Here is a 12,504-nt window from a genome sequence, read left to right on the forward strand (position 1 = left end):
GGTTTTTTAATGACTATTTCAATGCCCTTAAGTTGGCACATCTGCTACTGTTGCAAGCAGGGCATTCCAAGCCTTTACTACTATGAGTAAAGAAACTACCTCTGACCTATATCCATCACCCCTCAATATAAAGCTATGTCCCCTTGTGCTAGCCACCACCATCTGAGGAAAAGGGCAGTCAATATCCACCCTATCTAATCTCTGATCATCTTGCATGTCTCTATTAAGTCAACTCTCAAACTTCTCTCTAATAAAAACAGCCTCATATCCCTCAGCCTTTCCTCATAAGCAGCTCCCTCCATACCAGACAACATCCTAGTAAATCGCCTCCCTTTCCAAAGCTTCCACATCTTTCCTGTGACGCAGCGACCAGAACTGTACACAATACTCCAAGTGCAGCCACACCACAGTTACGTACAGCTGCAACATGACCTCATGGCTCTGAAACTCAATCCCTCTACCAGTAAAAGCTAACACACCGTATGCTTTCTTAACAACCCTATCAACCTGGGTGGCAACCTTCAGGGATCTATGTAAATGGACACTGAGATCTCTCTGCTCATCCATACTACCAAGAATCTTACCATTAGCCCAGTACTCTGTATTACTGATACTCCTTTAAAAGTGAATCACCTCACACTTTTCCACATTAAGCTCCATTTGCCACCTCTCAGCCCAGATAGGCAGCTTATCTATGTCCCTCTGTAACACGAAACATCCTTTGGCACTGTCCATAACTCTACCAACCTTAGTATCATCCGCAAATTTACTAACCCATCCTTCTACGCCCTCATCCAGGTCATTTATAAAACTGACAAACAGCAGTGGACCCAAAACAGATCCTTGAACTCCAGGATGAACATTTCCCATCAACCACCACCCTCTGTCTTCTTTTAGCTAGCTAATTTCTGATCCAAATCGTTAAATCACCCTCAATCCCATTCCTCCATATTTTCTGCAATAGCCTACCGTGGGGAACCTTATCAAACGGTTTACTGAAATCCATATGTACCACATCAACTGCTTTACCCTCATCCACGTGTTGGTCACCTTCTGAAGAACTCAATAAGGTTTGTGAGGCATGACCTACCCTTCACAAAGCCATGTTGACTATCCCTAATCAAATTATTCCTTTCTGGATAACTATAAATCCTGTCTCTTATAATCCTAATGTACATGTAGTGTAATGTAATGTAATTGAAACAAGTTCAATTGAGGCATTCAGGACGGTATCATAGGATGATTTAAATACAAACAGTATACAGGACTACAGAGAAAAGGCACCAGACTGGCACCAATTTAAAATGCTCACAAAACTTGTGGAGATATGATGGGCTGAATGGCTTCCTGCTTCTGTAACTTGATAAAGTCCCTCAAAATAGATTGTTGGTCATATACAAAATTCGTAAGGCCTTCATCAGGTTTCCCGCATGCCCCCAGCAGAAATGACAACAGCAAATGTCTGCCCCCTGTCCTTGGGAAGGCGAGGGGTGGGGAAAGGGTGCGCAGGGCTGAAGAGGGTGTGTAATGCAGCTCTGGGGGAGGCCCTGGACATATTTGGAGAAGAAGGCAAAGCTCAAAGAACTGCCAGGCACTCAGATGGTGCAGGTAGCTTCACAGAGAGCTGTGAAAACTGCTGGTACTGGATGGAGAGGATCATTAGTGGAGTCCATGGTGGAGGGATGGCCATACTTTCAGCAGTGAAAAGGTAAGGAAGGTTAACAAAGAGGCTGGGGACCCTGGTGCACAGATCTGTAGGAAAGAAAATGAAGGGGAAAAGGATGTCTGTGCCAAAATGTCTGAGGCTATCCATTTTGCTAAGAAGATTGAGCAGAAACAATACAAACAATTGATACAATTTCAAAAGGTGATGCAAGAAGAGAATAGGAATAAGTTGATTAGGGATAGTCAACACAGTTTTGTGAAGGGTAGGTTGTGCCTCACTAACCTTACTGAGTTCTTCGAGGTGACAAAACAGGTGGATGCGGGTAAAGTGGTTGATGTGGTGTCTATGTACTTCAGTAAAGTGTTTGACAAGGTTCCATACGGTAGGCTATTGCACAAAATACAGAGTTTCGGGATTGAAGGTGATTTGACGGTTTGGATCAGAAATTGGCTAGCTGAAAGAAGACAGAATGTGGTGGTTGATGGGAAATATTCATCCTGGAGCACAGTTACCAGTGATGTGCCACAAGGACCTATTTTGGGGCCACTGCTGTTTGTCATTTTTATAAATGATCTGCCTGTGGGTGTAGAAGGATGGGTTAGTAAATTTGGAGATGACAGTAAGGTAGAGTTGTGGATAGTGCAGAAGGATGTTGTGGGTTACAGAGGGATGTAGATAAGATGCAGAGCTGGGTTGAGAAGTGGCAAATGGAATTTAATGTGGAAAAGCGTGAGGTAGTTCACTTCAGAAGAAGTAACAGGAATGCAGAGTACTGGGCTAATGGTAAAATTCTTGGCAGTGTAGATGAACAGAGAGATCTCGGTGTCCAGGTGTGTAAATCCCTAGAAGTTGCCACCCAGTTTGATAGGGTTGTTAAGAAGGCATATGGTGTGTTGGCATTTATTGGTAGGGGGATTGAGTTTCAGAGCCACTAGATTAGATTTCAGCTGTACAAGACACGGGTAAGGGCTGCACCTGGAGTATTGTGTATGGTTCTGGTCACCACATTATAGGAAGGATGAGGAAGCTTTGGAAAGGGTTCAGAGGAGAGTTACCACAATGTTGCCTGGTATGGAGGGAAAGTCTTATGAGGAAAGGCTGAGGGAACTGATGCTATTTTCATTGGAGAGAAGAAGGTTGATAGGTGACTTAATCGAGACATTTAAGATGATCAGAGGGTTAGACCAGTGGACAGCGAGAGCCTTTTTACCCCTTGGATAGTGAAGGCTAACATGAGGAGACATAGCTTTAAATTGAGGGGTGATAGATTTAGGACAGATATCCTAAGAGATATCCTCTTAGATTTAGGACAGATATCCTCTTTCCTCAGAGAGTAGTAGGAGAGTGGAATGGCCTGCCTGCAACAGTAGTAGACTCGCCAACATTAAGAGCATTTAAATGGGCATTGGACATACATATGGATAATAATGGAACAGTGTAGGTTAGATGGGCATGAAGTTAATTTCACAGGTTGATGCAACTTCATGGGACAAAGGGCCTGTACTGTGCTGTAACGTTCTATGGTCTATATTAAGAGAGAGACCTAAAGAGTTTGTCCACAAATATTTCAAGGTAATCAGCAGGTTGACCTCTTAATAAGGGATCCTGAGATTTAGCAATAAATTCTTAGAGTTTTAAAAAAAGCAGCAATTTATAAAGCAATAGTTTCACTCAGTGGAGTCTATTCAGAAAAAATATTTGGCAAAGGTGCAGAAGAAATTTGCTTAGAACACAGGGTTACAGTAATATGGAGAATGAGGGAGCTGTGATTGTCTCCTCAATCAGAACAGTCTAATAGGAGATTTGATTAAGGAGTTTAAGATAATGAAAGATTTATATAGTCTGAATGAACTTTCCAATGGCTATATGGCAAATAACCACAAACTAAAGGAAATTAACAAAATGACCCAGAGGAGACATGAGGAGAACACAATGAGTGGCTCGGATATAGAATCTGCTGTCTGAAAATGTAATGGACACAGATTCAATAGTAACCTTCAAAATAGAATTAGATAAATATTTGAAGAAAATCAAAGGCGCTGAGAAAGGATAAGTTAGTCCATTTAAATAAACATGATAAACAGTAAGCAAATAGTATCACCACCATTGCGTTAGGTGAGACCAAGAACTGTCCCTCTGATAATTATTCCATTCATTCTGACTCCTATCATTGTTTATAAAAAAAAGTAAAACATTGATTTAAAATCTCCACCATACTTTAGCTCTATTCTCTCTTTAATGTGGTTCTTTATTTTAATACACTCATGTGTACTATTTTTAAAAATGAGGAAATAACTTCAACAGGAGATAAGTAAGTAAATTTCACAATGAAATGTTAAAGACGTAGAATAATGCTGTAATGCTGCAACAGCCTCTTCCAGAAATTCGCCTGTAGACCATCACCATCCTCTAAGTTTAACAATCCTCAGACACAGTACTACAGGTGAGGGAAGGAGGTGGGTCTCTATTTGAATTTAGCCTAAGAATGATGACAGGAGGATTAATGGAACAGTCAGTCTCAGTCAGCTCAATCCCATCTGATATCTAACCCATGAAACAAAGCATTGCCTCTCTGTCCGTCATTGATCGAACGCCAGGATCTCACTTTCCATCATTCAGCCACTTTCACTCCAACAATTTCACTTTCTTGTCTTTTCCCTTTGGTATTGTTCAGAGAAGAGGAAGATCCAATTCGGCTTCATCACCAGGAGAATACCGTAAGGTTGAACTGCTTAAATTTTTATTTTTTATTTAAAACTTGCTTTTTTATATTGTAAAATTTGACGTCACATGCCTGCTGATAGGTACTTGGTAATTGTTAACCAGTATTTAATTGACCAATGGGTGGCTTACCAATGGATGGTTATCCATTTGCATTTAATGAGTGGGTAGTCAATTAATGGGTAGTTATCCAGTGGCAGATTATGGGTAGTTAATTAATGGGTGCTTAACCAAAACCAGTCAAATAGTTAGTTGATTAATGAGTAAATTAACCCGCTGTAGTTAACCAGCACACATTGTTAATTCACAGTAATAATTAATTACTAAGCAGTTAACTACTAGGTGGCCAATTAGCAGCCTGTCAACTAGCAATTATTAACAAGTGAGTGGGCTATTAACTGAAAATAATTACTTTCCACAGGACAATTAGGGTGTGAAACAACTACTCATTTTGCCATTGGTGTCAAATCCCATGAATGAAGTTCAAAAAATGTAAATAGTTAAGCAATGAATAGTTAATTATTGTTAGTTAATTCATAGGAGCTTAACTAGTGTGCAATAAATTAGCAGTTAGTTATTGGGCCATTAGATAGGCTATTAATGAGCAAAAGTTAATAAGTGTGTTGTTAAGTTGTGGGTAGATGACCAACAATCTGTGAACTGCCCAATAAGCCATTAACTCATGAATGGTTAGACAATGACACTTAACCTATGGGCAGATAATTAGAAAGCAGTTAATCAGTAGCTATGGGGATATAGACTGTCAGTCAGGAAATAACACCAGCATTTTGACATATTGCTTCCATGTAGCAGTTCAGGAGTTTTACTTATGGTCCAGTCTGTTACAAATCATTATAGAATTTATTTTATTATAAATTTAAAGTAAGTCACGAATACTGTGCAGGGCTTCTGTCTGAAGTATTTGTTTCAGGATTGAATTCTATTTGAATTTGGCTTTTTAAACTAATGTAAATAATGAATTAAATCATGGAATCAATCAGACAAGGTTAGTAACAGACACTAGGTTTATGCCAATGTATTGCTACAAACCTGGCTACAGTCACAGCCTGTAGCTTGTCCCACCTCACTAGTTGATTTCATTCATCGAATGATGTATAACAGAATGGGGGTATTTGATTGTTTGTGTTTTGATAGAGTTCTTGAATTAATTCTATTCCCCCTGCCTTATCCCCATACACCTGTAGATAACTTTCCCCTTGAACCGTTTGGAGATCTGGCCCTATGTCAGGGCAGACTGGGCTGTCCTCAGTTACTTCAGAAATGAGCCAGGATCACACTCAGCCAGCAGTGGTCTCTCTTTCTCAGGAGTCACTTGAACAATTGATTGATTGATGACGTAGGGAAGGTGGAACAGGGCCCAAGATCACAGAGTCACTTGTGCTTCTGAATGAGATGACATGCTATACTGACCTCAGTGTTATTAAACTGTTCTCGGTCTCAAGAAGGAGCAATAAAGTAAAATTCCTGAATGTCAAAACATAGGATTTGGGGAAATAAAAATTTATTTCATGTCAGATACCATGCTGCAGAAAGCCTAGAGGAATCTAGAAAATGCAGAGGTAAACATGCAACCATATCAGTAAGAAACAAGGACCATTGATCCCCTCTAACTGGCTTCACTATTCAAAAACATTTGGTTGATCTGATGTAATGTTAACACCATATTTCAATCTATGCCTGATAACATTTGACTCACTTTTTAGTGGAGAGTCTATCTATTGCTGCCTTAAAAATATTCAGTGACTCTCTGGAGGAATGAGTTCCAAAGCTCACGTTCCTTAAGTTCAGCTTTTGTTGGGTAGGGGGGGTAGCACCATTTCAGAACCCACCTTAAGATCCTACATGTTTCAGTAAGATCAATGCACATATATGTAAAGATATTGGTAAGTAAAGTTGAGCTAAACCAAAAGATGTTTGTGAAATAAAAGAAGAGCAGAAGGAAAGTGCAGGGATAATTTCAAGGCAAAAGAAAATTCAGCTTTCAGAAAATGGAACAGGCACTGTCAAAGAGGCACACTCTGAAATATTGGATGGGATAAACATTGTGAGTGAGCATAAATGGCCACACCCATGCTGTACATTTCTATGACTCTAAATGGAAACCCGGTTGCTAGGAGATGCCAGAGAGAAAATGCCAGAAGGTCTAGTCCGTCACTTTCAAATCCTTCCTGGATACAGGCATGTTATTGGAGGACTGGAAACTACTAACGCTGTCCTACATATAAATAAAAAACAAAAGCAGACCACTCAGCCCTGCCCTTCAATAATATTGTGGCTGAATTGATTTAAACCTTGATTCTACATTCCTGCATATCCTTGGTAATCTTTCATCTGCTTGGTCATGAAGAACCTACCTACCTCTGCCTTAAAAATATTTGAAGATTCTATGTCCATTGACTTTTGAGGAAGAAAATTCTAAATACTAATGTTTCTCAGTGAGAAATTATGTTTGTTTTAAATGGTCAGGTGTTTAAATAGAGAAGGGAGAGCTTGAATTGTAAAAGGCCAAGCAGCTTCATCTCGGTGAAGGGCAAACAAGTGGAAACATTGTGGGCAACAGGAGAAAATATTATTTAGAGAAAAACAGATTCATCAAAGAGTAAGCACGGATTTGTTAAGGAAATGTCATGTCTGATTAATTATGCAATTCTTTGAGAAGGTAAGAGGTAAGAGGTAGGTTGGATAAGAGTCACCTGGTGGTCTTAGTCACATGCATTTTAGTCAGATTCCTCATGCCAAACTGAAGAAGTAAATTAAAAGCTTATGTAATCCATGTTGAATCAAAGAGTGACCCAATGGAAGTCTGTGCTTTTTAATTTAATCATTCAAAGTTGGATGGAGAAATGGCAGGTGGAGTTTAATCTTGGACACGTGTGAGTTAATTCATTTTGGGAGGGAGGTCAAATGCAAGAAGAAATTATGCAGTAAATGGTAGGATCCTGAGGAGCACTGTTATACAGAGGGATCTTGGGGTGCAAGTCTATAGTTCCCCAGAAGTGCTAATACAAATGGATATCATGGTAAGGAAGGCATAAGACCTTAATCAGTTCAGGCATTGAGTATAAAAGTTGGCAACTCATGTTGCAACTGTATAACATTTTAGTTAGGTCACGTTTGGAATATTGCGTGCAGTTCTGATTGCCACATTACAGGAAGGATGTCAAGTCTTTGGAGAGGCTGCAAAGAGGTTCACCAGGATATTGCCTGGATTGGAGTACATTAGCTACAAGGAGAGATTAGACAAACTTGGATTATTTTTACTGGAGCGTCAGAGGCTGAGGGGCAACCTGATAGAAGTAAATAAAATTATGAGAGCCATGGATAGGGTGGGTAGTAAGGGTCACTTTGCCAGTAGGAAATGTCAAATACTAGGGGGTGTACATTTAAACAGAGAGGGGAAAATTTAAAGGAGATGTGTGAGGAAAGCTTTTTACACAGAGAGTGGTAGAAGCCCAGAATGTGCTGCTAGGGAAGGTGGTGGAAGCAGATATGTTAGCAAAATTCAAGAGACATTTAAGCAGGCATGTGAATAAACAGGGAACAGAGGGATAGAAGCTATGTGCAGGTAGGTGGCATGAGTTTAGAATATCATAATGGTTGGTGCAGATATATAGGGCTAAAAAGCTTGTTCCTATGCTGTACTGCTCTATGTTCCATGTGGGGGTTCAGCATTTATTTCCTGTCCCGAGTTGCCTTCTTGAACCGCTGCAGTGCATGTGCTGTAGGTTGAACTATAGTCTTGTTGGGGAGGGAATTCCAGGATTTTAACCCAGTCACAGTGATGGAATGGCAATATATTTCCAAATCAGGATAATGAGTGGCTTGATGGGAACTTGCAGGTGGTGGTGCTCCCATTCACCTGCTGCCCTTGTCCTTCTAGATGGAAATAGTTTTGGGTTTGGAAGGTGCTGTCCAAGGATCATTGGTGGATTTCTGCCATGCATTTTGTACATAGTACACACTGCTGCTACTGAGCACCAGTGTGGAGAGAGAGGGTATTTGTGGATGCGGTGCCAATCAAGCGGGTTGCTTTGTCCTGGATGGTGTCAAGCTTCTTGAGTGTTGTTGGAGCTGCACCCATCCAGGAAAGTGGGGAATCACACTTCTGACTTGTGCCTTGTAAATGGTGGACAGCTTAGGAGGTGAGTTACTCACCACAGTATTGCAAGCCTGATATTGACATTTCCACCCTGTGAAAAAGATTGCAACTATTCAACCTATCCATGCCCCTCATAATTTTATATACTTGTATGAAGTCCTGCAGCCTCTGATGCTCTAGTGAAAATAATCCAAGTTTGTCCAACCTCTCCTTACATCTAAAACACTCCAAACCAGAAAAAATCATGGTGATATTCCTTTTTTAGCTACAGTATTTAAATGGCTAGTCAAGTTCAGTTTCTGGTCAATGGTGTGTTGATTGTGGCGTTTCAATAATGGTGATGGCATCAAATGTCAAGGTGCAATGATTAGCTTCTCTCTTATTGAAGATGGTCATTGCCTAGCACTTGTGTAAAGCCAATGTTGCTTGTCACTTGTCAGTCCAAACCTGATATTCTCCAGATCTTGTTGCGTTTGGGTATGGACTGCTTCAGTATCTGAGGAGTTGTAAATGATGCTGTACATTCATCAATGAACATCACCATTCTGACCTTATGAGGAAGGGAAGATCATTGATGAGGCAGCTGAAGATGGTTGGGCCTTGGGCATTTTCCTGAAGAACTCTTGCAGAGATGTCCTGGAGCTGAGATATCTGACCTCCAATAACACCATACCTTTGTGCCAGGTATGACTTCAAACAGTGGAGAACTTTTCCTGGATACCCATTGATTCCAGTTTTGCTCGGGCTCCTTAATGCCCATTCAGTTAAATGCAGCCATGATGTCAATGGCTATCACTCTCACCTCACCCTTGGAATTTAATTGTTTTGTCCATGTTTGCACCAAAGCTGTAAGGAGGTCAGGAGCTGAGTGGCCCTGGCAGAACCTAAACTGGGCATCACTGGGCAGATTATTGCTGAGCAGGTGCTGCTTGATAGTACTGTTGATGACACCTTTCATCATTTTTGATTGCGAGCAGATTGATGGTGCAGTAATTGGCTGGGTTGGATTTTTCCTGTGTACAGGACATACATGGCCAATTTTCCTCATCGTCAGATAAATACCAGTGTTGTAACTGTACTGGAACAACTTTGCTAGGGGAGTACAAGTTCTGGAGCACAGGTCTTCAGTACAATTGTTGGAATGTTGTCAGGGCCCATAGCCTTTGCAGTGTCTCCAACCATTTCTTGTCATTACTTGGAGTGAATCAAATTGACTGAAGACTGGAATCTGTAATGCTGGGAACCACTGGAGGAAGCAGCAATGGATCATTATTCAATATGTCTGGCTGAAGATTGTTGCAAAGGCTTAAATTTTTCCTTTTGCGCTGATGTGCTGGGTTCCCCGATCATAAGAATGGGTACATTTGTGGGCCGTCTTCCTTCAGTGAGTTATTTAGTTGTCCACCACTGTTGATGACTAGATGTGGCAGGACTGCAGAGCTTAGATCTAATCCATTGATTGTGGAATCATTTACCTCAGTCTAGCACTTGTGGTATTTGGCATTCAGGTGATCCTGTTTGGTAGCTTCACCAGGTTGACACCTGTTACTGCTTCTGGCATTCCTTCCTGCACCCTTCATTGACTATGAGTTGGTCAGTTCTGCTGCTGTTGATGGTCCACAGCGCCTTATGGATATCGGTCTTGAGTTGCTCGAACTGTCCCATTTAGCACAGTGATAGTGCTACACAATGTCATGGAAGATACTCCACAAGGGCCGGAGTACTCCGGCCTCACAGCGCCGGAGACCCGGGTTCAATTCCCGCCTCAGGCGACTGACTGTGTGGAGTTTGCCCATTCTCCCTGTGTCTGCGTGGGTTTCCTTCGGGTGCTCTGGTTTCCTCCCACAGTCCAAAGATGTGCAGGTCAGGTGAATTGGTTATGCTAAATTGCCCGTAGTGTTAGGTAAGGGGTACACGTAGGGGTATTGGGTGGGTTGCGCTTCGGCGGGGCGGTGTGGACTTGTTGGGCCGAAGGGCCTGTTTCCACACTGTAAGTAATCTAATCTAATCTAATCTAATCTCAACTGTATACCACTGTGCCGCATCTTCTGCTGGGTCTGTCCTATCGGTAGGACAGGACATATCCAGGGATGTGGGATGGTGGTGTTTAGGACACGGTAAGGTATGATTCCATGAGTATGACAATGTCAGATTGTTGCTTAACTAGTCTGAGAGACAACAGCAGATAATATGACATTGAATGAAATATTGGCAAGGAATATCCTGTTGATTATCATCTCACAATTTTGCTTCTCCACAAGGAACATACAAGAAAAACTGAACGTGGTAAGAGCAGAATAAATTCTGGGATGAGATGGTGAGTGTGGGATCTGGAATCCCCTACAGGATTGGATGGTAAAGACACAAACCCTTCTTGCAAAGAAAAAAAGGCAAAGTATGTTATAAACTACAGGGCCATAGATCAAGAACTGGGAATAGGGACAGAGGTAGATAATGGTGATCAAACTGCTCAGCTCTTTGTCAGGATGAGTGGCCTCCTTTTTTATTGTAAACCTGTGCTTAAAATAGACAAGGCCATTTTATTCACTGTTTACCAGCCTGTTATCATAGAATATTATGATTTTAACCAATCATTGCCATCAATCTCTAATAATGAGCCAGCAACACACTCAGTGGCTGTATAATAAGCACAACAAGAGTTCCTGTAGGTTCCTGCACCTTGGCAATCTGGTCTCAAGCCTTCATCAACCCTAAGGTGAATCATGAGAGCCCATGGTGTTGGAGATAGTGTATGGACATGGATAGAGAATTGTCTAATGGGCAGTAAATAGCGAGTGAAGATAGGGGGTTCTTTTTCAGGTTGGTGATCCAGAAACCCAATGCCCGGCTTTTTCACCTTTCACTGTCAGCTGTCATGAAGGGAGTGACTGTGAGGTTCGAGCATTTAATTCCAATGTTGACCTGATAGTCCAAGGTAGACAGGCAGGAGGATAGAAGAACACAGCAAGCCAGGCACCGTCTGGAGGCGCAGAAGTCGACGTTTCGGGTGTAACCCTTCTTCAAGTCCAACTGTTAGAGCCACTTACTCAAAATTCAAATTCAATTCAGTGCCCATAACATAAACTCTGCTAAATAAAATATATAACGTGTTTGAAACTTCCTGCTGGAAACACAGCTCATCTCTATCTCATTACAAACCAAAAATCAGAGTGAAGAAACATGAAATAATGAATAGTGTATATAAAATGAGGTTAAGAACCCAAACTAACTTCAGACCACATCCCCTACTCCAGTTAATGGCAATGACTCACAGCTTATCCTAATGTAACTGGAACTGTAAAGACAACTTTCAGTGTCAACAAAATACAGATATACAAAACAATTTTAATGAGCTTTAGCATTTCATTTCACCTTTACTGAGCCCAACTCTTGAGACAACATCCATTTCATGTTCAGTTCAAAGATTTAAATATAGTTGTCTATTTCAAGCCTCAGTTAGGCTCTGGAATATTGCAACTCTTTAAAATATTGGTCATTGAAAATTGTCTGAGGTTTCAGGACATTGTTAATAAATCACCTTGACTCCCTCCACCCACAGGAAGTCCCACAGTTGCCTCATCATCCTTATACACCTCAGTTGCTTTTGAAATGTGTTTCCTTAAACTTTAAAACATACAATCATTAGCCTTAAGAGGACATTGATGTCATTATCTGGGAGTCGTATATAAACCAGGCAGAATAGTGAATCTCAGTTCTGTGCACCCAAACAACGATCAACATCACTCGTGTTGAATCCGAAGTAAATTGTGATATCTATGGTGAGGCGGTGAGTACAATTGTTTTCTTCCTCAATTTGAACAACAAGGCAAGAATAAGAAGCCGTTATCTTCCAGTAATCCAAATGAGAGGCTCGGGTTAAGCCCTGAACAGCCAGATGGAGAAATTGTAGCCTTCTCTGCGTGATCCCCTCTCCCCCACTCAAACCCCTGATCCCCTCTCCCTCACTCAAACCCCTGATCCCCTCTCCCCCACTCAA

General features: G+C 41.3%; 1 protein-coding gene across 1 annotated transcript in view; it reads left to right on the top strand.

Moving 5' to 3' along the window:
• Positions 1 to 12,235: 12,235 nt before the first annotated feature.
• The window catches only part of pth2 (parathyroid hormone 2), a 5,423-nt gene continuing 5,154 nt past the window's right edge, over positions 12,236 to 12,504 (top strand). The window contains exon 1 of the mRNA XM_043680109.1: positions 12,236 to 12,294. The gene's annotated coding sequence lies outside the window, so the exon portion shown is untranslated. The remainder of the gene's footprint in view (positions 12,295 to 12,504) is intronic.

The sequence above is a fragment of the Chiloscyllium plagiosum genome, chromosome 40 (assembly GCF_004010195.1).
Source record: "Chiloscyllium plagiosum isolate BGI_BamShark_2017 chromosome 40, ASM401019v2, whole genome shotgun sequence".
NCBI lineage: Eukaryota > Metazoa > Chordata > Chondrichthyes > Orectolobiformes > Hemiscylliidae > Chiloscyllium > Chiloscyllium plagiosum.